Genomic DNA, 26767 nt, shown 5'->3' with positions numbered 1-26767 from the left:
CCCATTTCCCTGCGTGCTGTTTTGCTCTGTTTCTGACATAAGGACATCAGGTTATGTGGTCACCCACCATGAAGTTGTGCTGCTGTGACCTGATGTACTGTGGTTGATGGTTTCTGTCAAATACAACGAAGGGAGCAATTATGAGGGAGTTAGGGTGCTCAGCCATTGCTTGTTAGGAGTTCATAGCTGCTGTTCCACTACAGATGTATTTCTGTGCCGAATTCTCAAATGTCTTCTGACACATGCCAGCTGCACTCATATTGCTTGTATTTACAGTCAGGTTTTTCTGAAGGACAGAAAGTTGGTTAGGGGAAGGTTTGTTTTAGCATGGTGTGCCAATGCGAAACATCCTACTTCTGGATGCAGGTTGGAATCCCTCATGGTTTGGGAATGCCTAAAAGTTCTCCCTGCCTGATGAGCCTTTGATTGCTTATGTGAAGGGTTTCACGACTTCTGTCTGCAGCCCACAACACAAAAGCTGCTGGCATGGATACCACCCTTACTGTGCTGGCTGGAAGTCCCAGGGCAGAACGGGCAGGGAGACAAGATCGTTGCAGGAGAGGTGAAATCCTGGCTACGTTGACTTTATTGGGAATTTTGCCATAGATGACAATGGGCCAAAGCTTCCATCCAGAAGTAGTCCTCCCTTATTGTTAATCCTGGAGTGTGCTCTAGGGGAGCTTTTGCTTTTCTGCTGCCTTCCAGACTGTCTGTCAGTGCAGGGAGGGTGCAAGTCGCTTAGATGTCATGCTGTGCCTTTCACAAGCAAGGCATTCTTGGGAAGAAATCAGGGCAAATAAGAGTGGAAGTAAACATGGGCAGGTGTTGGCTGTGTCATTGATCATGTCCTGAGCCTGTCCCTGAGCATTGAAGGATCAGGCACTCTACACCTGCAAGCTTTCTGGGACTGCACTGGAGAGAGCAGTGGCTGCAGCTTCTCAGCTTCTCATTTGCAAATTATCAGTTTAGTGATAGACTATAATATCCACAGCAATGGTACATTCATTAATTCATTTGCACTTAGCCAATGCACATTGAGTGAGTTTTTTTCTGTGCATGTGATCTGGAGAGCTATTCTCAGAGACACTTCATATATCCAGCATCCAGATAAATGTTTTATATTAAATGACAGAGACAAATGGGAAGTGTTTGATACAATTTTTTTTTTTTCTGTGTGGAAGGTGTGTGGTGCAGCATATCAGAATTTGCATTTAATCAGTGCTGGCTGAAAGTTGTTCCAGGTCGTGGCCATGCAATAAAACTACTCTTCTCAACAGGAATGCATTTCAGGTGTCATACAAGAGGATTTGTTAGTATGCAACAAAAATATTGACAGGGACTAGGGTATTTGGATCTGTCTGTTATTTATTTTGAAAAAAAATAGTTTATGGTGGGAACATTTTGGTGTCTGTAATTCCAGGGCAGGCAGTTTTGGGAGGCTAAGCATTTTTTTTTACCATGCACTCACCCAAGACTTTTAGACGTTTTCGTCATGTATGATGACAAAAGACAATATAAACAGATGTGACAGTTGAGTAGTTTGTCTCCTATGTGCATCTTTGTCCTTAGTGTAAGAGATGTGCATAACGAGGATATCTTAAACAGTTATAAATTATAGCTTGTTAGTGTCTCTTAGCTTGTTTTCTATGAGAATTTATGCATCCGCACTAAACCAATCCCAATTCTCACTTCATTTAGATAAGCGTATAGGCCTCATTTTGTGCAGGTATAGGTAATAGTAGATACTGTACCAGGCATCAAATCAGACCCTAAAATCATACCAGTGGTGCTACATCTGGGTGAGTGTGTTGGTGGCAGCTGGGTTTGGGCACTGCTGGGACTGTCAGGATGCAGAAGATGGCAGCGCTGTGAACAGGCCGCAGAACAGCCCTGCTGGGCCGCTGCCCACACCCCAGCTCCGGGGTCTGCATGGACTTCCACCCTTTGCCATTTTTATAAGCGTGGTTCAAGTTGTTCAAAGAGTTGATCATAACCATTAATGTTCTTCGCTCGCTGTGTTGTCTAAACCCTAGGGACAGCGTTCATTTAGTGTTTGGTGTGGAGGGCTGACCTGGGAGCTGGAGGCAGGTCTTGGCTGCGTGCTGGGCAGAGTATGTATCACGTGGTGGTTTGAGAGACAGTGGTCTTAGCTTGTTTTCTGATTAACTTCATACAAAACCAGGCAAATGAATAGTCATTTTGGGTGAAGTGGTGTTCTGTGGGATTCGTAGCAATGCTAAGATTGATCTCAAAAGCTCCTGAGTTCACTCTCTTCTCTTGCACCAAGAGCAGACCTTGGTGTGGAGTGGTGTAGCATTTTGTGTTGGAAAATTCACTGTTGTTTTATTGAGCTGTTGTTGATTTTTCTGCCCTTCTTGGTGTATGAGCTTGGATACTATAATAATTCTACCTAAACGTGTCTGTGCCTGTACTGCCAGTCATCCCCAGTTAATCAAAGTACAGACCCTGCAGGCACTTACAGCAAGTTAACACAAACAGAAAACACCAGTGGCTTAGCCTGGGAGAACACGATATTTTATTTCTTTCTCCTGGATGACGTTTCTACTAATTGTATAGCTTTCAGTCCATGAGTGTAACTTCCTTTGACATCAGAGAACGTTGCCTTGGTCATTATGTGCTTGTGCAGAGACCATGATATTGTTCCTTGTTTGGTGAGCTGCTTGGAGAGAGGTGACAGCATGTGGGGTGGCTTCTCTGGGCTGAAGTCCTCCTCCCCTCCTGGATGACTGAGTGGATTTCTCTCTTAAAAATGCATCTGTGTTTTTCTTGTTATTATTACTGTTTTCATTTACTTTTAAATAGGTTTAGCATCCCACTGAATTCTTGGGCTCTCCAGGTGGGTGGCTTTCAGCAGTCAGAATCATAGAACCACAGAATGGTTTGAGTTGGAAGGGACCTTAAAGCCCACCCAGCTCCACTCCCCAGACCAGGTTGCCCAAAGCCTCATCCAGCCTGGCCTTGAGCACCCCCAGGGATGGGGCATCCACAGCTTCTCTGGGCAGCCTGTGCCAGGGCCTCACCACCCTCTGAGTGAAGAATTCCTGCCTCATATCTAATCTAAACCTACACTCTTTTAGTTTAAAGCCATTCCCCCTTGTCCTGTCACTGCACCCCCTGACAAAGAGTCCCTCCCCAGCTTTTCTGTAGGCCTGTATAGGTACTGGCAGGCCACTGTAAGGTCTCCCTGCAGCCTTCTCTTCTCCGGGCTGAACAACCCCAACTCCATCAGCCTGTCTTCACAGGAGAGGTGCTCCAGCCCCTTGATCTCCTGTGTTGCCCTCCTCTGGACTCACTCTAAGAGGTCCATGTCCTTCTTGTGCTGGGGGCCTCGGAACTGAATGCAGGGCTCCAGGTGGGGTCTCACCAGAGCAGAGCAGAGGGGAACAATGCCCTCTCTCACCCTGCTGGCCGCACTGCTTTTGATGCAGCCTGGGATATGGTTGGCTTTCTGGGCTGCAGTCGCATATTGTTGGCTCATGTTGAGCCTCTCATTTCCCAGGTCCTTCTCCTCGGAGCTGTTCTCAATCCATTCTCCTCCAAACATGTATTTGTGCTTGGGATTTGTGCTTGAAAGCCTGAATTTATGCTTGTGAGTTGGGCTACGTCCATCTCCGGTGGAGATAGTGGTAGGGTTTAATGCTGACTGTAATGAGATCTGTTTTCGGGTTATTCTGGGCACTTCTTTGAATCCAGCCTTGCAGCATTTCCAGCTTCTTAGCCTATAGAGCATCTGGGGAGGGGAAAATAGTTTCAGTGACTTCCTGTAGAGCTGGTGAGAAATGGTCTGTCACCAGCCCTGGAAACGCACAACACAACTTGTCTCTGCTTGTACTGTGCAAACCAGCTGTAAATAACATTTCTCCTGTGTCTTTGCAGACTTCAAAGCTTATTCCAGCTGTTGGAGGAAGCCTAGTGAGAGAAGGTAGCTGCAAGTTTAATTGTGGCTTCAGGACTTGAACTAAATCAAACTCCAAACAATCTGATAAAAATTGCAGCCACTTGAGTGTTGTTAAAGTTTAAAAGTGAGCCCTCTTCAGAACAACTATTAATGTTTCACATTTTAAAATAAAGGAGCTTATTAATATTCCTAAATAACATTGAACATACATTACACTTTTGCCTTCAAGCCATCTGAGCACTTCACATGATAATGCAGATTAAATGTAGTGACAAGTGCATATAATGACAGTATAAATGTCAGTTTTGCTATCAGACATGTTGCGTTGGTATCTTTTTAATATTAAACGTGATTATGTCCCATATTGCTTAAACAAATCACGGCATCCAAGAGTCTTAAGAGGATGTCTCTCTGTTCTGCCACAGGCTGAAATTGTTTGTTGACTCTTCATATTTAAATAATTAGTTAATAATTTTGACATTTACATGTCTGGGGTGTTATTTTTTTTTTTTTAAATGTGGTGTTTGAAATTCTTTCATTTGAATCCTCTAAGTGATGATTAAGTAACAGCAGCTCATGCTGCGGTCAGGTGAGTTAAGTGACGGCTTGCATGGCTGCATCTTTGTGGTGTGATCACATGCAAGGTGGAGTTGCCAGCTGGTGTTTCATTGGGATGACCTATCTTTATGGATTTTCACTGCAGTGCGATGCATATGATGGATACACAGGCAGTCAATAAATCCAGAGCTGAGGTTTTACATGGACTGTTTTTTTTTTTTTTTCCAAAGGCGTGCTGTGATTTTTTTTTTTTTTAGCCAAAATTCAAGCACTGCTGTTCACAGTTAGGATCTTCAACAGACCCTAATTGCTGGTTTCTTTTGGAAAAGCCCAGCCTTTTCCTTTGCTCCTGCCCTTTGGAAAAAATACCATTTTCTGTTCTTGCCTTGCCCTTGGTGGTGGGTGTCCATATTATTGTAGTGGTCCGGGGCTAGAAAAAAACTGTATGCCACCCAGAAGGAAATGTTCCCCTGGCAAAGAAGCTAGAGGATTGGGCGGAACAACAATAATAATTATTATTACTGTTATTATCTTAAGCTGGAGGTTTTCATTCAGGGCCAGGATACAAACAGAGTGAAAAAGCAGCTGCTACTTCTCGGTAGCCAAAAGACTTCGATGTGATCAGACGCTGAGCAGCCGGAGGGATGGTGCGGAGGCGAGGGGCAGCGTGCTGGGCAGCATGCAGGAGCCCCAAGGTTGGGCAGCATGGGGAATTTCGGCAAGGTTTAGTTGTTCTTCTGAATGCAGAGAGAGGGCTTTCCTCTTTTTTGTTTGCATCTGACAGGCAGATTTGGTAGTGCTTCTAGCATTTCAGTTTCTCCTCTCATCTACAGCCAGTACAGAACCCCACTGTCCTTTTCTGAGGGACCTTGATTTTTTTTTGTGTGTGTGTGTGTGTTACTGAACACTAGCATCATTCCTGTGAGTTTTCATGAAGCAGTCCAGTTTTAAAATCCTGCTTTTGACCTGCTGCATGTGGACGCAGCTCTCAACAAATGATCTGTGAGCTTTGGATCACCTCTGGGGCATTGGATGGTGCTCTGCCTGCTCACTGTGCTGCTGTGCAGTGGGCTGCTGGCCTGCTTCGCTCTGCCTTGTGCAGCAAGTGTCTGCCTGGGAGGCTCTTTGCCCAGCGTGGTTTGTGCAGGGAATATTTAAAGGTGCCCACAAGGCTCTTTTGGTGTGGTTTATTGCATTACTAAAGAGCGTTGTGATACAGGTAGGAGCATAAGCAAATATTCTGCATTTGCAGCCGTACCGTGAGGTCTGGAATAAATGGTGAGGAGTGTATCCTGCTGAAGGGGCTTGGCAAGATGGCTACCTCCAACAAGTGGTGGGTCTTTTTGCAGTGGCTTTGCTTTGGGTGAATTTACACTGTTGGTTTAGCTGGATTTACACTGGGACCCCAGTCCTGGTCCTCTGAGCTTGCTATGGGCATGCCTTGGCAAGCCCTTTTCCTTTTCTCTCTTATTCCTTAGCTGTTCCCAGAATCTGCATCCTGGGACATCCTTCCCAGAGCTGTTTTCCACTGTTTGGAGCTTTTTGGTGACAGCTAAAATGATTCTGAAACATCAACAAGTATCAGTTGTCCCCACTACCGATATTTTCATGTGTAGGGTGTACGTATGGGGAGACTAGGGAGAAAGTGAAAGGGACGAGAGAGGATCTCAAGATGAATAAGGAATGGATAGAGGGTACTACTCTGGGAATGGATTAACAAACTTTGAGGAGCAAAGGATGTGCAAAGAAATGGTGGGAGGGTGCTGGCTTCTGATGGTGGTTACTGAGGAAAGGAATGTGGAAGTTTTGGGATCCTGGGCTATGCTACGTACCTGTTTGGGGAATAGGGAGGGGGAGAAAGATGAAGGAGTTTTAGCCCTGTTATATTTTACTTTAAATGTTTAATTTTTTTAAGCTCTCATAACTACTTGAAATTTTCAGCATAGCTAAAATGTCATAGTTAATGTTTTTGTTTGGTGTTCTTAGATGGGCAAGCCTAGAGTGTGCTTTCATATTTAGTTCATCAGCTAACTGTATGTGCAAGCAGGAAGTGTGTCTGCACACAGATGTGGGGAGACAACAATGTAAAATGACCTTGCTGACAGCAAACAAGATTTGAATTTCTGACTCTTATAAAAGTGTTGGTAACTTTCTGCATGTCTTTTTCCTTACATTACTGGTTTGTTGTTTCACCTGCAGAAATGAAGAGGATAATAATAATAATAAAGGGAATTTTAATATCTACTCTCAGAAGCTTTGAATAAGTAGTCATTGTGATAGGCAGACAAAGGCTAAAGGAGCATGTTTATTGCAGAAAATCACGTCACTTCTTGCAGTAACTCTTTTGAGATATTTTCTGTTGGCTTCATAATTTCTGTTGTGTATTTTTTAGCCAGAGCATTCATAAAACGAATTTAGCATTCCATCACCCCTGCAGACATAACGGATCCATCTCACAGTCAGCTTTCAGTGTACACCCAAGGTGTTAGGCTGCCCTACTGGCATGGATCACATCTGCATCAAGAAGGTCATTTGCAAGAGGGGAGAATGATCACCTCTTGTGCATATAATTTAGCTGTTTCACTTCTGTTGCTTTTGAGCTACCATATGCTCTTCTCCCATGGTGAGATATTCTCAGTCCATTTAGCAGTGTCAAAGAGCTTTTTACGTCAAAAGTCATTTGTTGCCTGATTTCTGTGTTGCTAGAGTTTTAGGAGCATCGCTACTCTTTTAGGTAGCCCCGTTGGGTACGTCAGCCCCATATCATGAGAGTTGCTCAGATATTGCTGTCAGGACCAACATTGCTCTCCTGTAGCCAGAGGTCAGCCCTGTACTGAGTCAGGAGCTTGTGAACCCAAGTAGACCTGGTTGGTGCTGTTGTTCCTGGGCAGCTGGGGGCTCTAACAGCAGCTGTGTGCAGAAGGGCTGGGCATGGAGCTTGTTGTGGCCACAGAGCATGCTGTGCTCACGGCCATTCTTACAGATGCCCTTCAGGGACTGTACAGAGATACACACTGACTTTAATAGGAATCATTAAGCAGAAATTATGTAGATCATTATCCTGTGTGGAGTGGGAGTTCTTTTGCAGCGCGTGTGTGCATTGAAGATTTTGTCTGTTACTATGGTGTATCCTTAAAGAGTTCAAATAATGCTGCTCTTACGTGATTGTAAAGTTATCCATAATAGGACTGGCCACCTTCAGGGTTCATTTTATGCGTGGGCTCTCTTTATTGTACTGACTGCATAACTGTATTTGTTGCTGGAGGTCAGCAGAAGTCCCGGTTTGTACTGTCCTTTCAGCTAAGTAGTTCTTGGCATTCGTGGAGTCTCTTTCAATCCACCACAGTGAAGCTGAGATTAAGAATTCTTTGGATTTTGGACAAAAGGAATAGTAACTTCTTCTTGTGAGTGTTCATTTCTCTGCCAGTAGAGGCTAGATGACTTAATCTCTGCATATATCAACACGTTGATCAAGTTTCACAGCAAAGTATCCAGGGGTAACTATAACAAATATTTAAAAATGTAAGCCTGGGCTGTAATTTAAGGCCTTGCTTGGTTATACAGCTCTGAGTGTAACAGGAATGACAGCTCAGGGCTGGATTTTAGGGTAGCTTTATCTGCAGTAATATTCAGCAGTAGGTCTATCAAAACAACCTTGTAGAGCCAGAGCTGCCTGCCTGTGGCATGGCATTTGATCAAATATGCCTTAATAAAATCAGTGGAAGGTTTCACATCCAGAGAAAAAAATCAAGTCTTTGAGAGCATCTCTCTTTCAGATGCCTGTTAGGAAGTCATAGGGCTGAGATCCTGTGAAAATGACAAAGATGGATTCACTTTGGACATGTTTCATGAGGGAGATTTGGCTGGTTGGCTTGCTGTTTCCATCCTTCTCTCTGGGTGATGCTGTGAGCATAAGGCTGAGGCTCATCTCTTCTGTTGAGGTGAGAGCAGAGTTCTCTGCAAAGTGATGGCTGAGCTGCTGCACTTTACAGAGCAGCATTTTAAAACCAGCCATCTCAGAGTGTGGCATGCTCTGCCTTGCAAGTATAGGTACTTCAACAGCTTCTTCCAGCAGGTCAGCCTCAGGTGTAGGTGCGAGGAATTCGTTTGTGGAGATCTAGGTTCAGAAATACCACAGACTGTACTCATCTCTTCCTCCTGATTATTATTCAGAGCCTTTCATTTTAATTAACATTATTTTATCATAAGCCAAACAAAACCAAAGAATTAGGCTAAAAATGCACTAGCCTGTGGGCTTAGTGGACTAGTTAATTTTAAAGAAAAGACTTCTTCTGGCTGGCTTTCCTCTACCGATTCTGTCTAAGGCTCAGCATCTTTTTCATGGCCATTCATAGATTGACTTTGACATTGGTCTCTGTGCAGACAGAAGGAATAAAAGTGAGGGTTTTGCCACCATTTCCAGAAGCAGCAACTCTTTCTGCATTTAGCTTGGACCTTGAATGGAGCTGACTTCATTGCTGTCTGTATTGTTAACATTATAAAGGTTAGACTATTTCTCTAATACACAGACTCTCAAATCCAGCCAGAGATATCCATGTAGTAGTTAAGGAATGAAGAAATAAGTCTGCAGACCAAGAGTTCCCCCCAAGGAAATCATTTCACCATCCTTGTCTGCGTGCCAGGCATTCTTCCCAGTGTGGACCACTGAAACAAGAAACTAAAGGGAGAAGTGGAAACCCTGAAACCCTTACAAGTTTTGGAAGATTTCCCAAATTCACGTGTAGGGAGATGTTACCGCCTGTCACCCTCGGGTCTTGGCATGTGCAACTTTGCGAATGCTTTTAGGGACAAGTTTTCAATGCAGGTGCTGGTCTGGTGGGCTTGTCTTACCCTCAGCAGTAATTCCCAAAGCTGTGTCTTTTAGGAGGAGATAAGTAACAAACCAGCTTGCTTTTCTTAAATGGACAGACTTGCATTAGACCTCAAGAGGTACTGTAAACACATGAGATTCTGATTTCTTCCAGTGATAACTTTCTCTAATGAGTCCTCCAAAACATTTCATGTATCTTGGTATTCAACATGTGTGTGTTTAGGAAGATGCCTTCTTTAGAAGGAGGGGTTTTATGGAGCAGTCTGATAGGAATGACTGATAATGAGATAAAATGCTGCTAAACTGCCCTGAACTGCCGCTGTCTGGTATTGGCTTGCAGGGCTTCACAGCCAGCCCCTTCAGGAAGCTCAGTTGCACTTAGTTACTGGGAATACAGCTTCAACCCACAAACATGTAATTTATTTCACTGGTAAATCTCAAAAAGCTTCATGAGGAAAGACTGAATCCTTATTCACTCTCATTTTAGAAGTAAAGGAGTCAAGGCAGAGGCAGTTTAATTGATTTGCTTCATGGTCACACAGGCAATAGTAGTTGAGCAAGTGGTTGAGCAAGCCCTGCTGTCTTCAAACTTTTGTTGAGCTACAGGCTCAGTAATTCTTCGTGGGGGGAAGAAGGTGCCTCAAGGTAGTTGTGTGGTTGGCTTCTTTTGGGTGGGAGTTTTCTACTTAATGTGTCAGTACAGAGCTGGTGGACTTAGGAGGTGACAAACTCTGGGGTGAGCTTGTTGGTACTGCAGCCTGTTACACTTCTTTTGTGTGGAGTATAAACCTCATCACCCTTTCACAATATGTTGCTTGATACACCGCTTCATTCCATTTAAACCAATAATTAACATGCTTGCTGGTTTTGCTTAAGGTCAGAAGAGCACAGGTGGGTGTAAGAGATTTTGGCTCCCTGTTCTTTTGCTGTATCAGGTTCACATGTTGTTTAAAACAAAAACAAAACAAAAAGCTACAACAAAGCAAACAAACAAACAAAAAACCACAACAGTGCTACAGCAGCTGGGAGAGAGGGGTGAGAGCTGAGAGAGAAGCAGCCCTGCAGCCCCCAAGGGGAGTGCAGCAGGAGGGCAGGAGGTGCTCCAGGCACAAGGCAGCACAAGTTCCCCTGCGGCCCTTGGAGAGGCCCCTGGTGGAGCAGGCTGTCCCCCTGCAGCCCATGGGTCCCACATGGAGCAGATCTCCACGCTGCAGCCCCCCCATGGGTGGAGGAGCCCCCGGTGGAGCAGGTGGATGTGGCCTGGAGGAGGCTGCGGCCCATGGAGAGCCCCCGCAGGAGCAGGCCCCGGGCTGGAGCTGCAGCCCGTGGAGAGGAGCCCACGCAGGAGCAGGTGGATGTGGCCTGGAGGAGACCCCCGATGCCCACCACATCTGCTGCCACCATTTTTTTTCTGCTGATCCAGTTCTTCTGGAATTGAGAATTAGCTGCCGTTTCTCTGAAAACCAAAGCTTTGTGATTTCAACCTTTCCTCTGCTCATTTTTATTTGTTTCGCACTGTTTGGACTTTACGTTGTGCAGAGTATGTATGTATGTGTATAGCAAGGAATATACAAGGGAAAAGGAAATAGTTGCGGGAAGATGGAAAGAAGAAATCCCAGTTTATTGCCTTGTAAGTCCTGAGTCACTCCAGCAGGGCATGTCTCATCCATGTCCTCGGCTGTGCTTTGTGTAATCTTGGCCCAGCCCCATCATGGTAGCAAAGTGAAGATCATGCTGGTTAGCGTGATGTGCATGTTGATTTAACTTGAGAATTCCCTCCTACTCTTCCCTTTCCTGTAAAGAACACTTAACAACAGAATAAAAATTAAAATTAATTGAATGGTAATACTACAGAGAAAGTAGAATCTTGCTCTAGACTTTAAGGTAGTCTGGAGTCACATCTGTGAGCCTCAGGGTTTGTCCATAGAGGACCAAAATCATCTGAAAACAACTCAGTCGATGAACTGAGGACATCAGCAGAATTTAAGATAACTGAACCCTATCTGCGAAGGGTTGCCTCAGCCTAGCAGTTAAGGCTGCTATCATCTAGGGCTGATGATAAGCACCTTCAAGTGGGATTCCTTCCTTCCCAGATGTCTGGGAGGGCACCAGCAGTAGGTGATTCAGTCCACTCTTGACTATAGTGACGGTGGTGTTGACTAACCTACATTGACTATATAACATTTAGCTGGCTGAAAGTGTATGAGACAAATTCCACACTTTTCATCTTGGGTGTGTTCAGTGTTCTCTGGCAGTGCCTCTGTACTGTTGGCTGTTAGAAAAGGATATTGGTTAAAGAATAGTAAAGAAAGGCCTTTGTAGGAAAAAAAGAGAGACTGTCATTAGTAGCTTTCTTTTAAATTGAAGACCCAGGGTGGTTAGCAGCTGCTAATGCGCCTTGCTGAAGATGTCTGCTATTGAGAGCATGTAGGCGTTGCATTTTGTGAAAGTAGGTTTTGGACCAAAGATCTTGACAAAGCTAAGCACACTTAACTTCCAGAGAGACTGTAGTTGGAAAGCAGTAGTTAGAAAGGAAGAATTAGCAGAAATTAAAAGAGAAAGAAAAGTCTATTAATGTCTGTCTTTGTAGTAGTAAGTAGGTCAGTGAGCTGAGAGAGACCTTAGACAGACTTGTGATTCTCACACAGTGAGGCTGGAAGAAAGATGCTAAAGCAGAGGCAGTGATTTAATCAGGAGTTACTCGTGTAAGGCAAAGAATACTGGATACATAGTCAAAACTGCAGAAAGCATCTTACATTCTGATTTTGAAAACAGAGCTAGAGCTGGTGTCAGCCCTGCATTCCCACGCAGAGCGAGCCAAGCCCGTTGTCTTTGGGTTTTATGGATGGAGGGGCTAGGGCGAATTAATTGAGGCCATACAACGTTATTCCGGGAAGCACATGTGATTGCTGACCTTGGCGTGAGGTGGTTTCTCTGTGTGTGTCCTGTACATGGCAAGGGTGCTGCTGTGTGTGTGGCGGGACCCCCCTGTGCAGGGCTGTGGTCACGGGGTTGGAATTGGGGTGCCCTGCTTTGAAGCTTGTAGAAGCCATTTGTGTGCTGGGCGAGTGACAGCACCCATCCCCTTTCTCCTATGAACGCAAGGATAGGAGTCCAATTATTTTGTACATAATGAGGAGATTGCTGAATGAGGGACTGGAGTTTGGCAGGGCAGAATGGGAGCGTTCTCGTGCTTCCATTTTGCACAGGAAACCTCATTATTTGGTTACGTGGTTATGAGTGAAGTTCTGGCTCTTGGGTTTTTAAAGTGCTTGAAAAGAGTCAGTGGTCATCATGGTATGGCTGAGGATCACGTAGGGTAGTGCAGGAAGAGTTGCTGGGGGGGCTAAGTGTATAATGAAGCTTTTCTGGAAACATCTTAGGGTAATCAAAAAGGAAGATAATTCACAGTTTAGAATATGGGAATGTCAATATAAAAAATAATCAATACTAACAGTCCTTTTTTTTTAGGGAGAAAATATTAATAACCCATCTTTATGTAGAAATCCGTTCATTAAGTGAGGGATTAAAATAGTGAAGTTTCAATCCAAAAAAACTTGAAACGGTGGGAACTATGGTGACAACTGAGCTGCTGTTGGGAGGGGACAGGATGCCACTGGAAGGACAGCACTGGGTAGGACAAGCACTGGTGCTGGTCGGCAGGATGGCTGTGGCTGAGTGCTGGCACGTAGCTGCAGCACCTTGGGAAGTGATGAGAAAACCAGAGTTATGCATTGTTTGGAAAGTGCTTTGGAACCACTCATTTTTAAAATTGTTTCATAGAACAACAGAATCATAGAATGTTTGGGGTTGTAAGGGACTAGAAAGACTATCGAATTGCAACCCCCAGCCATGGGGAGGGACACTTCCCATCAGACCAGGTAGGCTTCCTTTAGGTACTGGAAGGTCATCCTGGAGCCTTCCAAAAAAAAAAAAAAAACGAAAACCTGATTGCACTTCTCCCATTTTCTGACTCTTTCAGTATATATATTTTTTTCATTCTTTAGGGGACAAAATGGAAAAGAAATAACAAAGAAGAGTGGGTTGTCTGCCCAGTTGTTCTGCAATGTAAAAAACTTTCATAAACTCAAATGGGACACATTAATAAAAAATAAGTATGTGCATGCACTGAATTAACAAGTATCCTCATCTCTTTTTTCTCTCTTTATTTATTTATAAATACACTTAAGGCCTAGAGAGACAGCAAGCTATGTACCTGTTCAATTTTCACATTTATGAAGATCTATGCTGAAAGAAGATGAAGTTATAAAAATGAAGTGCTGCATGGCATTGATTTCTCTAGACACTAACAAGGCAGAATGTGAGTGGAGATGACAACAAAGTAATGTCTCCATGGGCTCAAATGCTAAATTACAAGAAATGTAAATAAATTAACTGAGTCACCTGTTGTTTTCTGGGCTAAGGAAGTTAAGCAAACAATTTCTAGAGTCTTCTAGAATATGTAAAACTAGTAATGCAGTGCTAAAAGGATATGACGTAGTAAAATAATTTTTTGGTGCATTACAAGATTGTATTTTGGAGCGGGTAGTTTCAGAGAAGAAATAATTTCTTCATTTAATACAGTTGTGTGGTGGAATCAGTTGCAGCAGTAATGAAAGTCAGGCCACCAAAAGACTGGGGCTAAAAGACAAATTCAGTGTTCATTAAGTTGCTGATTGAATCCATAGAAGTGGTAGGATAAATTAATCCAAGTTGTAAATTAGAGAAATGATTAGAGGAGTGTATGTGGCTTATTTGCCTCTGGAGGGGAATGGCAATCCATCTGCCATGGGATCTTGTTTCTACAGCCTGTGCTATAGGGTTTTTTTGATCTACCTCACTGCACAACTGTCAAAAAATACGTGATGTTTTGGAGTGTCATATTTTCCTATCTCTCTGTTTGCTGTTGTAATGAATTCACAATAAAAAGGATGTGCCTTTTCCTTTTTCTTCTCCCCCTTTTTTCATCAATGCTGTGTATTCAACCTGAGGTAGGGCATCCAGCAGGAAACATCACTTCTCTCACACAGCATTAGCTTCTTCAGGCTGGGTACTCCTGGGTCAGTCTCTCTCTTTCTTTTCTTTGTTTGTTTTTTTTTTTTCCTGTTGTAAGCATGAAAGTATGTTTGTGCAAAAACACTGTCTTTAGGTAGTAGCGCACAAATACAACAGAAAAATCATCCTAATCGAATATCTATTATGGGATGAAAACGTCTGAGATAAATTTCAACTTTATAGTAAAATATTAGGCTAAAATTGAAAGGAGAATTGCAGTGCATCTTTGCACATTCATGACATAAAGCAAGAAGAACTGGAGACCATGATATCCTTAGGTTTACAGCACAGCTCCAGACCAGTGTTGCACTTCAGGAGGAATCCTCATCAGCTCAATGGGTAAAGAATGATGGTGTCAGATGGTTTGGTGGGGATCTTAATCTAGTGTAGTGTTGGCATTTCTAATCTGTGTCCAGGTTGCAGCTAGACAGAGATCTGCCTTTCTTTTCTGTGGTCGTTGCCTGGTTTTGCCTTCTGTGGCTTCAGCAAGTCACTGTGCAGAAAGAACTCTGAAAGATAGTTTTTTGTTGTTGTTGTTTTGTTTTGTTTTGTTTTGGCTTTTGGACAGTAAAGGCGTACCTCATGAGGTGGTGGTCTTACTTAGTGATTTTTGGAGTTAACTTTTCAAGTATTTTTTTAAGAGATTGGCAGTTTTCACTTTCCCTATCATATAAAAAGCCATGGCAAAAACATCACATCACATGCGCCTTTTAAAAATGTTGGATATTCTGATTTAGCACCCTCATTCTGACATTGTGGCACGTAAATACAGATGCAGTCTAATTTCAGAGGAAGGGAGTGACTTTTGGAACCCTTTTTTCATGTTTCTGAGTCAGACCTGGCTTAATATTTTTTTTTATATTACTTTCTGGAAATAGAAATACAGAGGGGTAATACACCTATACAGAAGTAATATTTGTCTACGAGGAGGTGAGTAGAAAAATAAGTATCCTGCTGAAATAGAATATGTATTAGTTTACATTTTTTTTCCTGTGTCTAAGAAGCTATTCTTGCAAGTTTGTAAGTAATCTCATGTTTTTAAGGTGTCCTTTCCTTTACAGGCTGATAGACTTGTTCCACTTATGGGTTGCAAAGTCTTGACACACAGGATATTTTCCTTCTCATTAAAATGTATTTATTTATTTTGCAGTGAGAATAGCTTGCTTAAGATGCTTCTTTTGATCTTTGGTAATGTCACAGACTCAATAAGACTGCTAGCATAAAGTGGTGTTTATCTCATTTCAGCTTTACATCTGCTGTTAATTGGACCTGAATAATAAAATGCCACTGCAAAAAGTGCTTTAGTTTGCTAGGTTTAAATATGATGTCCAAAAAGATGCAGGTATTATTATTAGTGCTTGGAAATTGCTGCCTGTCTGTAATTGGAAGGCTTTTTCTTGTATTTCTATGCATTTATTGGGTTTTAAGCCTTTTAGGAACTTAAGAAGAGGGAGAAAGGTATAAAGGAAGGTGCTAAATTTTTTGCAAAATGTAATTTCATTTTATTTTATTTCATTTTTGAAACCTGAATTTGCAATGTCACTTATGTTTCTAGGGAAACAACTTAATGTAATGCAGATCAGCAGCTGAAATACTTTTCCTAGCAGCTGCAGAGTGAAGTTAGCAAGACCCGCGGTCTGTTCTGCAGCTGATGCTGGGAGCTTTGTGGCTGGGGGGCTGGCAGTTGTCCCCCTGCTCCCCATCGTGGCTGCTGGCCTTTTGGGGAGTATGAGCAGCATGGAATGATGCCAGAGTTATCCTCTAGAGAGGTTGTAACATGGGATGCTGAAAGTCTGGAGGAGTGTGTACAGATTTCCTTTTCTCAGGAAAAGCTCAGAAAGAGGGGAGGAGGTGAGAAAGTGAGCTTTCTCCAGCAACTTGGATTGGAGAGGAATGTGAAACTTCACAGTTTTCTCCCATCTCGCTCTTGAAAGTTAACACAAGAAATAGATAGGCCTTGGAGACAGTTTTCTGACAGAAATCCCAGAACCTTCATTCCCAGAAGCCGAGATGGTGACAAGAAGCTGGGTGCTCAGACGGGAGTTACCCAAGAATTTTGTTGATGGAGTTGGATCCTCCAGCAAGCAGGTGTTGGGTAAATGTTTTGATTCTTTGCGGTGCATATTTGCATATTTGAAGCTTTTTGGTACTTATGACTCATTTTAGTTTGCCCAAGTCTGAAAAAGAGCAAACAAGCAAGCCCCATAATTTTTGTGGGATCCTTGAGTAGCTGGTTCAAGACCTGCGTGCCCTGAGCTGTGTGCCTCAAGTGTGAAAATCCAGCATGTCCTACCCACCACTTGAGAGGTGACATACCTGCAGGTCCTCGCTATTGGCATCCTATGGACAATTAGAGAGTTATTACACCTAAAATAGCGTGAAGGGACTTGATCCACCACTGTCTGATTGTCTACAACCCTTGAATCCCTTTTGTACCAGCACCTCAAAGGTGCTGGTACAAAACTTCCCCAGTTTGTACTGCCCAAGCCTGAGCTGCTTCTCTATGACTCGTTATAACCTGTTGCCCTCCCTGGTTTGCCTTGTATCCTGTTTTTTGGCCATGGTGAAGAGTTGTATGTGAGTAACATTTTAGGCCAGAGCAGCAATCATTGATGGCTCTTCTAGAAGATGCTGTGAAGTGTTTTAAAGGTTTGATGCCAGCGGAGGCTTTATTTGTAGTGATGTTTTGTTTGTACAGGTGAATATTTTTTTTTTCTTAATGCAAATCTGCCTGGGTCATGAGGGAGGGTGGGGGAGGAAAACATGCTGAGAGAGTAACACTTGACGCTGTGAAGCATTTTTATTTTCGTGATAAAACCCCCCCCTTTTTTTTTTTCTTCTGTAAACTTTTAAGTTTTGTCACTTCTCATTTGCTGGGATTATGAAGGATGATAATATGCTCCCTAACCTTCTTTGGTGTATTTTTGTCTGGTACGTTAATAGATTCCTTAGTACTTGAGGAAAAGCAAGTCTCAACTTACTAGTTGCTAATCAGAACATGGAAGTGGTATGTTTTTTTTCTAAAAACTGTAATTCAAGGTTATGCATGTGCAAAAATAGCTGTAGGCTACAACAAATATTTTCTTCAGCAGGTCTAGCTCATTTTATTGACATATTGTTTTGTAAACTGCGGGTGACTTGCATTGTTCTCAACCAAAATAACTTGCATCAATCAACATAAGAGGGTAATTAATTTACATATTTTCATTGTGGAAATGTTCCAGACTTTTTTTTACTGTACAGTGCTAGACTTGAGAGAGGAAAAGTGCAATAACATTTTGGGTTTGTAGTCTGTTTTTAAGTTATTTTTCACTTGTGTTTATGCTGGAGAAAACGTTGTGCCCTTCCTAAATTTGAGGTTGGCATAGCATTGAATGAAAATAAAACAAGACTTAGGAGTGCGATTGTGTTTTGTGACAGTGTCGCACATCAGCACAGCCTTAATGAGATGAGGAGAGGTTGGCTGTTGCATGCAGTAGCAAAATGTGGTTCAAAATGCTTGTCAGGAATGCATGCAAGAGAGTTAACCGTTTATTTTCTGTATGAGAATCTGAGGGCAGCAGGGCAGACTATGGCAGATAGGGAGGCATTGGATTTTGTCTTTGCCAAAGATGAATGAATATTTCAGTAGTGTGTTGTTTTTAAATGCTTAGCAAATGCTTGCTCCTGCTTGTGTGAGGCACCAAAAGGTCCCAGATCCATCCAAACTTCTCTACGTCATGGCTGAAATGTAGTTAAAACAAAAGTTTGTGGGTCTGTTGAAATGTAGAGAGCAGCATGGTTGTCTCCGCTGTTGGGTTGACAGAAGGTCATTTTTGGAGGAGCATGAACCCCAAAGTTGTGGTGTGGTACGTTTTTATTTCCTCCTTTGCATCTTGAATATACTCTCTGTATGACTTTGCTGATAGTTGTAGTTGTTGTTGTTATTATTATTATTGTTCCTGCCAGGAGACAGGGTAATGGAGCAGTACAACAAGGTTGCATAAAGTTCCTGTGTAAAGGGATGCCACTCACAGGCTATAGAGGCAAATCACTTTGCCCATGAAGTTATTAAGATTTTTAAATCAGAGAAAACGTAATAAAAAAAAAAGTCTTTATTTCACATTATGCATTGTCTGCTATGGTGCTTGGTCTGTTGCCAAAGGATTATTCACTGGCACTGTGACCCTAATTCCTTGCTTTCAAGCAGGATCTTACCACCTAAAAGAATATCACCAGAGGTGAGAAAGCAGGTTGAGGCAGAACATCAGCTGAGATTGACCTGATATTCGCTATGGACATCTTACGGAGGGGAAAAAAAAAAAAAAAAGAGAGAGAAAATTGCTAATTTTCATTCTTTAAACAAGATTTTTGATATTTTACTTGAGGAGCTGCCCTTGAACAGACAGCATTCAGGCTGACTGTGGTGGTCTCTCTTGGTGGTGGCTTTCTGACAGTGAGTGTTGCTGGTACTTTGCCTGTACTGATTTATTATTCTCCTGTAGATGAGGGCTGCTGTGATGAAGCTATTGCTGGTGCACAGATGGGGACTGGAACTAGAGTTTCCGGCTTCAAGGTGGAGTCCTCAGATGTGAGCTCAGGATGTAGCTGAGGTGCGCAGCGTTGCTGCTTGTGCTGACCAGACCTGAGCTGCTTCTCCATGACTGAAATGCAGCAGGGTTGGACCAGCTTGCTGGGAACATGCTGCGCTGCAGAGTCCGTGCTGCCTCCGACTTGCTTATAATCCTGGGTCTCCTCCTGTGCCCAGGCAGAAAACCTGTGCTTGCATGTGGTGATGTTTTCAAGCTGGCTGTGCTGATGATGGCTGAGAGTCCATGTTCTGCCTTTGCTCGAGCTAGTATCCCTCCCTCTTCTCAGTGAGGGCTCAGGCAAGATCCAGCTGAGAACTGATATGCAATCCAGAGCTTTCTTGCGTTTTTCCCAAGGTAACTTAAGGGATGGATGAATTTCCTGATTTGCTGGCAGAGAATCAGAGAAGTGCTTGACCCAGCAATGAAAAAGTCCTTGTGATTACTCACTCAGGGACTTTTAAAGCAAAGGAAGCCAAACAGGTTTATATAGACATATGGGCAATGTGACTGTGGCAACTTGGCACCGCTGAGTTAGTCCCAGGTGCTCTTATCTGTGCTAACTCTGTTGGGAAGGGGAGAGCTGACTGCAGAAATGCAGTTGTGCTTTCAGTAACTTGCAGAGAATGAAATCTGCTGTGACTGTACCAGGCTGCACACCCTCTGTTCCCCTGCCTCTCCATAAAATCAGGATTCTCAGGGAACTGCATTTAATGGACCGTCTCTGACTCCAGCACATTTTGTCATCCTGGTTGCTTTGAATCAAGTGGTGCAGGGGCCTGACCTCAGACTGTCCACATCCCGGGTTGGTGCGTTTCTGGCCCTCTTTGCTCTGTGCTGAACTGATGTGATCTGCAAGCAAAAGAGAAGTTGCGAGCTAATTTAGTGAAAGCCTGTCCTCCGTGCTTCAGTTTTTAATCTCTTCCTAGAAGACAACTGATGGCTGCAGTAGATGGTGCCAAATGCAGCAACCCAAACAGTACACCCACGCTGGCAGAGACCACGTCCTCTCAACCTTGCTCTTTGTAATGACTTTATGCAGTATGAAAATTCATGAGTATTTTATTTTCCTTTGGGTTAAGGAATGATCTGATCAGCTGTCTGTCTCTGTGAGAAAGGCTGGATGCAGTCTGTATTCTTCTTCCATCTCAACTCCTTTTTAAAAGCTTCTGACTGGTTCCCATTGTCCTGGCAGTGTTCATGGGCTCTTTTTGGAGAGCACGCAAATGACTAAGGCCCAAAGCCAACTGGTGCAACGCTCACTGAGTGTTGCATTGCTTAAATAGGCATGAAGGCTGGAACTGGGTTGCCTAAACACAGATATCTACAGCCGTGTTGGGAACTTTAAGTTGCCACATCATCATTGGTACAGGAGAGTATGGGTCTCTCGTGTCACTGTGCCCCTGTGCTTGGGCACCTGAAATGTGTGTATCGGTTAATCAGCTGATAACTTGCTATGTGAAGAAGGAAAAGCAGTCTATATCTTAGTGTAGAGTAGCATTTTACATTTTTTTTTTCTTTCTTGGCATAACAGAAATTTATTTGATACTGATCCATTGATTCTAATTTAATACATCCATTCTTCAGGAAGTAGCAATATTTTTATTTTTTGGAGAAACTGCAATAAAGGTGATTTGGAAGGTAGCAATGTGTTAAAATAAGTTCACAGTGATAAATCTGTTGGGGTGTGCATGTATCTAACCATTCAGTAGAGTTCCATAGCCTCAGGACAGGGGGTTGGCATTACACGGGAGGAGTTAGGTGTATGTTGACATCTTCCATTATTTTAATTTGTTTTGCTGTCGTGTATTGGAAACTTATCTCTAGTCTCATGCTATCTGGTACATTTAATAACTGGATATTGTTAAAATAAATCTTAGCAAAGGGAAGCTGGAAAAATAAGTGAAACTACTGCATTAAATGAGAGAAAAGAATCCAAGCTCCCAAGTTTTTTCCCAGTCTTAATCAGGCAATGTGACAGTGCAGTGATTTCACACTGATGGGCCACGAAGCTCTGCCACACCACCCTCTTGCTCACCCCCTCAAAAAGACAAGGGGAGAAAATATGGAAAAAAAAAAAAAAAGCCTGGGTTGAGGTAAGGACAGGGAGATCACTCAACAGTTATCACCATGGGCAAGATGGACTCAGCACAGGGAAATTAATGAAATTTGTTGCCTATTGCTAACAGACTAGAACAGTAAGAAACTAAAAGCAACCTAAAACCACCTTCCCCCCATCCACCCTCTTCCACCTCCTTCCCCTGAGAGGCACAGGGGAACAGGGAATGGGGGCTGCGGTCAGTCCCTGATGCTTGTCTCCGTGCTCTGTCACAGTCCCTCTCTGCCCCTGCTCCCCATGGGGTCCCTCCCACGGGATGCCGGCCTTCCTGAACTGAGCCTGCGGCGGCTGCCCACAACTGCAGCTCTTCAGGAACTGCTCCCACACGGCTCCGTCCCATGGGGTCCATCCCCCAGGAGCAAACTGCTCCAGCATGGGTCCCCCACGGGTGGGCAGCAGCTCCCCCCATGCCCCCTGCTCCTGCGTGGGCTCCTCTCCACGGGCTGCAGCTCCGGCCCGGGGCCTGCTCGTGTGGGGGCTCTCCATGGGCCGCAGCCTCCTCCAGGCCACATCCACCTGCTCCACCGGGGGCTCCTCCACCCATGGGGGGGCTGCAGCGTGGAGATCTTCTCCATGTGGTACCCATGGGCTGCAAGGGGACAGCCTGCTCCACCAGGGGCCTCTCCAAGGGCCGCAGGGGAACTTGTGCTGCCTTGTGCCTGGAGCACCTCCTGTCCTCCTGCTGCACTCCCCTTGGGGGCTGCAGGGCTGCTTCTCTCTCAGCTCTCACCCCTCTCTCCCAGCTACTGCAGCACAGAAGGATTGTTTTTTTTTTCCCCTTCATTCAGTCTTCTCTCCCAGAGGCCCACCCAGCATCACTCATGGCTCAGCTCTGGCCAGCAGCGGGTCCCTTTTGGAGCTGTCTGGAGCTGACTCTGATCTGACATGGGGCAGCTGCTGGGCTCTGCTCACAGAGGCCACCCCTGCTGCCCCCCACTACCAAACTCTTGCCATGTAAGCCCATTACAGACAGGCAGTTTGCATCTGGCTCTACATGAACAGATTTTTCTGAACAGGTGGAACAGGGAAATAAATAGAAGTAGTGATTTAGATTCAGTACTTGTCCTGGATACCCAACATGAGAGAAGCAAAACCTAATTATTTTTATTATTGTGTTTTTCTGAGCTGCACCAAAGTCCTGCAGCTCGGAGGATCTACATGTTTCTCCCCGCTTGAACATGAATGTTTGTGCTTCCAAGTACTGCATTAAAACATTTCCAAGCAAGATTATGTTTCTTGAGATCTAGACTTTCTTTTTTTCCACATTTGGTAATTATCTTTACAGACAAAAGATATTGTAGTTTTTTATACCAGTTTTATTGGACAGCTCGTGTGCATATCTAAGTCCTGACGTGTACTGGCGTGCTGTCAGAAATGGCTGAATTTACAACGTGCTTTGGTGTGTGTGCAGTGTGGCTGCACGTCTCTGTTCAAGTGAAGGTGAGCAGCATCCCCTGTGCTGAATCCCTCCTTGCCTTACCTAGGAGATGGTCCAAGGATTTGCTCAGAGGTGAGGAAGAGACATGTCTGTTCCACATCTGCCCCACACTATGCATATCCAGCTGCTGGGTTTGGGGTTCTTTCTGCAGTGCACATGTGCCTTTAGGGTTTGAAATACTGAAGATTAAGCTACCAGAGTCCGGTTGAAATATGGTTCTTAAATATTTTTTAAAATTGTGATCTTAACCTCTCCTGTTTTTATTCACAGAATGGTTAAGGTTGGAAGGGACCTCTGGAGCTCACCTGCTCCAACCCACTACTCAGGCAAGGCCACCTGCCTGAGGAAGGACACTATAGCAGGTGTCCTTCTTATGGTGGGTTCAATTATCAACAGGGATTTGGTGTGCTGTGTTCAGCTTTGGAGGAGGAATTTGGAGCTTCAGTGATTCTGGTACCTCTTGGATGAAACATAGACCAAATTCCTGACTGGGACTGGTTGCTAAAGCAATGTTCCTGTGATGCTTTGTGTGAGAGGGGAGGGTGCTACCATCCCCAGTCCCCACCTAGAAATCACACTGCCTCCCTCAAATTCTCCTTGACTTCAGTTGATGTTCATCTGTCTGCACTGGGCTGTTGTGTCCTGTTCTTTCTTTGTGAAGGGGCAGTGCTTCCAGTCTTGAGCTGGCTGGATTTTAGCAAACACTGGTGCTGAGCGATTCCTGTGTTGTGTACATATGGTTGTAGAATGCTTTCCGAATGAACAGTCCTCGGCAAAGCTGCTTTAATGAGCTGCAATGCTGATTGTAGCATATCCCACCCAATCTCACAGTGCTCCACTGAGCTGAAATACCTTCTTTGTTCTTAAAATAGCCCCCACTGATTTGGATTTTAATTGCAGATATTACAGCTGTCAAAGAAGAGGAGAAATGACCAGATGATTGTGTTGATGGTATAAATGGAAGCTGGGGATATGTTGAGTTTCAGCCTTTATATCTTCCCTCATTGAAGTCCTATTGCAGATATGCCTGCATTCTGCAGTGATTATGTGAAGCAGAGGCTTTCTCTAACATTAAGATGACCCTGAAGTGCGTTGTGCCTCATTATATCCACCACATTGACTAAACAAATCTGACAATAAGCATGTAGGCAACAAGGATTTTGGTGCTAGTAATGGTAACAAAACAGGAGTAGATACTAAATATGTTGGTTGAAACTAGAGCCTCGATAAATCATGATGGAATTTACTAATGCTCAGACAGATGGTAATTCAGGAATTCAATTAAAACTGAAAAAATCAAAGAGGTGATTAAAAAGTTTAAAGCTTGGGCACCAGACTGCATGTTTGCATTGTTCATCAACCAGCATTTGTCAGGGGGCGAGAGCTCTTCTCAGTAAGTGAACTGAATCTTTTCAGCACAGACATGTCAGTGACAGCCAGCAGCCTGTCATTGATGCTGTTTTACTTCATTACCTGTTGATTCACTTCTCAAGTTTTATGAGTTCATAAATCACCCTATGGAAACAGGCATGGTAGGCTGGCTTTGTTTTTGTACTTTTTCATTTCTAGTGCTCAGGAGGGTGGATTTTTGGCTGGATGCAGCAGGTGCCTGGTAGGTTCTTCAGGCTTCAGGAAGGCGCTGTGAGGGTGATGTGAAACTGTCTACCACAGCTGATTACAAATATGGAAAGGAGAGAAGAAGTCAGGGAAAAGTCTCTGGGTTGAGTCTGTAAATCACTGCATAGAATCATAACATATCCCAAGCTGGAAGGGACTGACGAGGATCATCGAGTCCAACTCCTGGCTCCACATAAGACCACCCAAAAATCAGATCATATGCTCAGAGCATTGTCCAAATGCATCTTGAATTCTGTCAGGCTCAATGCTGTGACCATTTCCCTGAGGAGCCTGTCCCAGTGCCTGACCACCATCTGGGTGCAGAACCTTTCCCTAACCCCCGGCCTGACCCTCCCCTGTCCTAGCTCCATGCCATTCCCTTGGGTCCTGTCGCTGTCCCCAGAGAGCAGAGCTCAGCACCTGCCCCTCTGCTCCCCTCGTGAGGGAGCTGCAGGCCGCCATGAGGCCTCCTCTCAGCCTGCTCTGCTCTGGGCTGAACAAACCCAGGGAACTCAGATGCTCCTCATATGTCTTGCCCTCTAGAGCCTTCATCATCTTTATAGTCCTCCTTTAGACACTCTCTAATAGTTTTATGTCCTTTTTATACTGTGGCACCCAAAACTGTACCCAGTACTCGAGGTGAGGCCACACCAGTGCAGAGCAAAGCAGGATAATCCTTCCCTTCACCAGCAATGCTGTACCTGATGCACCCCAGCGTATGGTTGGCCCTTCTAGCTGCCAGGGCACACTGCTGACTCATCTTCAACTTATTGTCAACCCAAACCCCCAGATCCCTTTCTGTGGGGCTGCTCTCCAGCCTCTCATACAGAATCACAGAATTGTCTAGGTTGGAAGAGACCTCAAGATCATCGAGTCCAACCTCTGACCTAACACTAACAAGTCCTCCACTAAACCATATAGCTAAGTTCAACATATAAATGTCTTTTAAAAACCTTCAGGGATGGTGACTCCACCACTTCCCTGGATGGCCTGTTCCAATGCCTCACAACCCTCTCAGTAAAGAAGTTCTTCCTAATATCCAACCTAAAACACCCCTGGAGCAACTTTAGCCCATTCCCCCTCGTCCTGTCACCAGGCACGTGGGAGAATAGACCAACCCCCACCTCGCTACAGCCTCCTTTAATGTACTTATAAAGAGCGATAAGGTCACCCCTGAGCCTCCTTTTCTCCAGGCTGAACAATCTCAGCTCCCTCAGCCACTTCTCATAAGACTTGTTCTCCCGCCCCCTCACCAGCTTCATTGCCCTTCTCTGGACTCTCTTGAGCACCTCAATGTCCTTCTTGTAGAGAGGGGCCCAAAACTGAACACAGTACTCGAGGTGCGGCCTCACCAGAGCCGAGTACAGGGGGATGATCACCTCCCTAGCCCTGCTGGTCACACTGCTTCTTATACAAGCCAGGATGCCGTTGGCCTTCTTGGCCACCTGAGCACACTTCTGGCTCATATTCAGCCAACTAACTATCCACCAATACTCCCAGGTCCTTCTCCGCCAGTCAGCTTTCCAACCACTCATCTCCCAGCCTGTAGCTCTGCTTGGGGTTATTGCACCCCAGGTGAAAGACCCGGCACTTGGCCTTGTTGAACTTCATGCAGTTGACCTCAGCCCATTGGTGCAGCCTATCCAGATCCTCCTGCAGAGCCTTCCTACCCTCGAGCAGATCGACCCACGCACCTAGCTTGGTGTCATCTGCAAACTTACTGAGGGTGCACTCGATCCCCTCATCCAGATCATCGATAGAGATATTAAAGTGGACTGGCCCCAGTACTGAGCCCTGGGGAACTTCACTAGTGACCAGCCTCCAACTGGATTTGACTCCATTCACAACTCTTTGGGCCCGGCTATCCAGACAGTTTTTAGCCCAACGAAGCATACGCCAGTTCGTAGGTATATCCATCATCACACTGTTCCATATGCAGAATCCAGCACTTGGCAGTTGTTAAACTTCGTATCATTGGTGATTTCCCAGCCCTCTAATTTGTCAAGATCTCTCTGCAAGGCCTCTCTACCCTCTAGGGAGTTGACAGCTCCTACCAATTTATTATTGACAAAAAAGACTTAGTACAAGAGTCCTGCGTCCATACCGTTTATGAAAACACTGAAGAGAACTGTCCCTAAATGGAGCCCTGGGGAACCCACTAGTGACTGGCTGCCATCCTGATGTAACCCCATTTACCGTAACCCTTTAAGCCCGACTCATCACATAGCTGCTCTTTCATTGCACTGTGTTCTTGTCTAGCTGTGTGTGAAGTACAAAGACCAATATTGAACTGAGAATGTGATTTTGTCCTTGAGCTGTTCACTGGTTTGGAGACATGTAGGGCATTCTCTCTTATAGGGGAGAGAGAACTCCTGCCAACCTAGGGAAGTTTCTGCAGGGAATATGGGAGAGGTGTATGCTTGCATATGCTAGCATAGCTTGGTGATCCTTTTGGGATCACTGGTACCCCAGTGTTGCAGGGATATGAAGGTTTCAGTTACATCTCATACGTTTAGTATTTATCACTGTTACTTACACATACATGATGAAGGCTTAAGTCAGGGTCTGATAAGTGTTACACTTAGCAGATCTGGTCCTTAGAGAAGAATAGGACTTTCTTTCACGTTCCTGTTGTGAAAGGCAATATCCTTCAGGGTCGTTG

General features: G+C 44.4%; 1 protein-coding gene across 10 annotated transcripts in view; it reads left to right on the top strand.

Moving 5' to 3' along the window:
• The window catches only part of FAT3 (FAT atypical cadherin 3), a 419198-nt gene that overhangs the window by 2127 nt on the left and 390304 nt on the right, over positions 1-26767 (top strand). The window lies entirely within an intron of this gene.

Source organism: Anas platyrhynchos, chromosome 1 (assembly GCF_047663525.1).
Source record: "Anas platyrhynchos isolate ZD024472 breed Pekin duck chromosome 1, IASCAAS_PekinDuck_T2T, whole genome shotgun sequence".
NCBI lineage: Eukaryota > Metazoa > Chordata > Aves > Anseriformes > Anatidae > Anas > Anas platyrhynchos.
The sequence above is the reverse complement of the archived record's forward strand: the minus strand, read 5'-3'. Positions and strand labels throughout refer to the sequence as shown.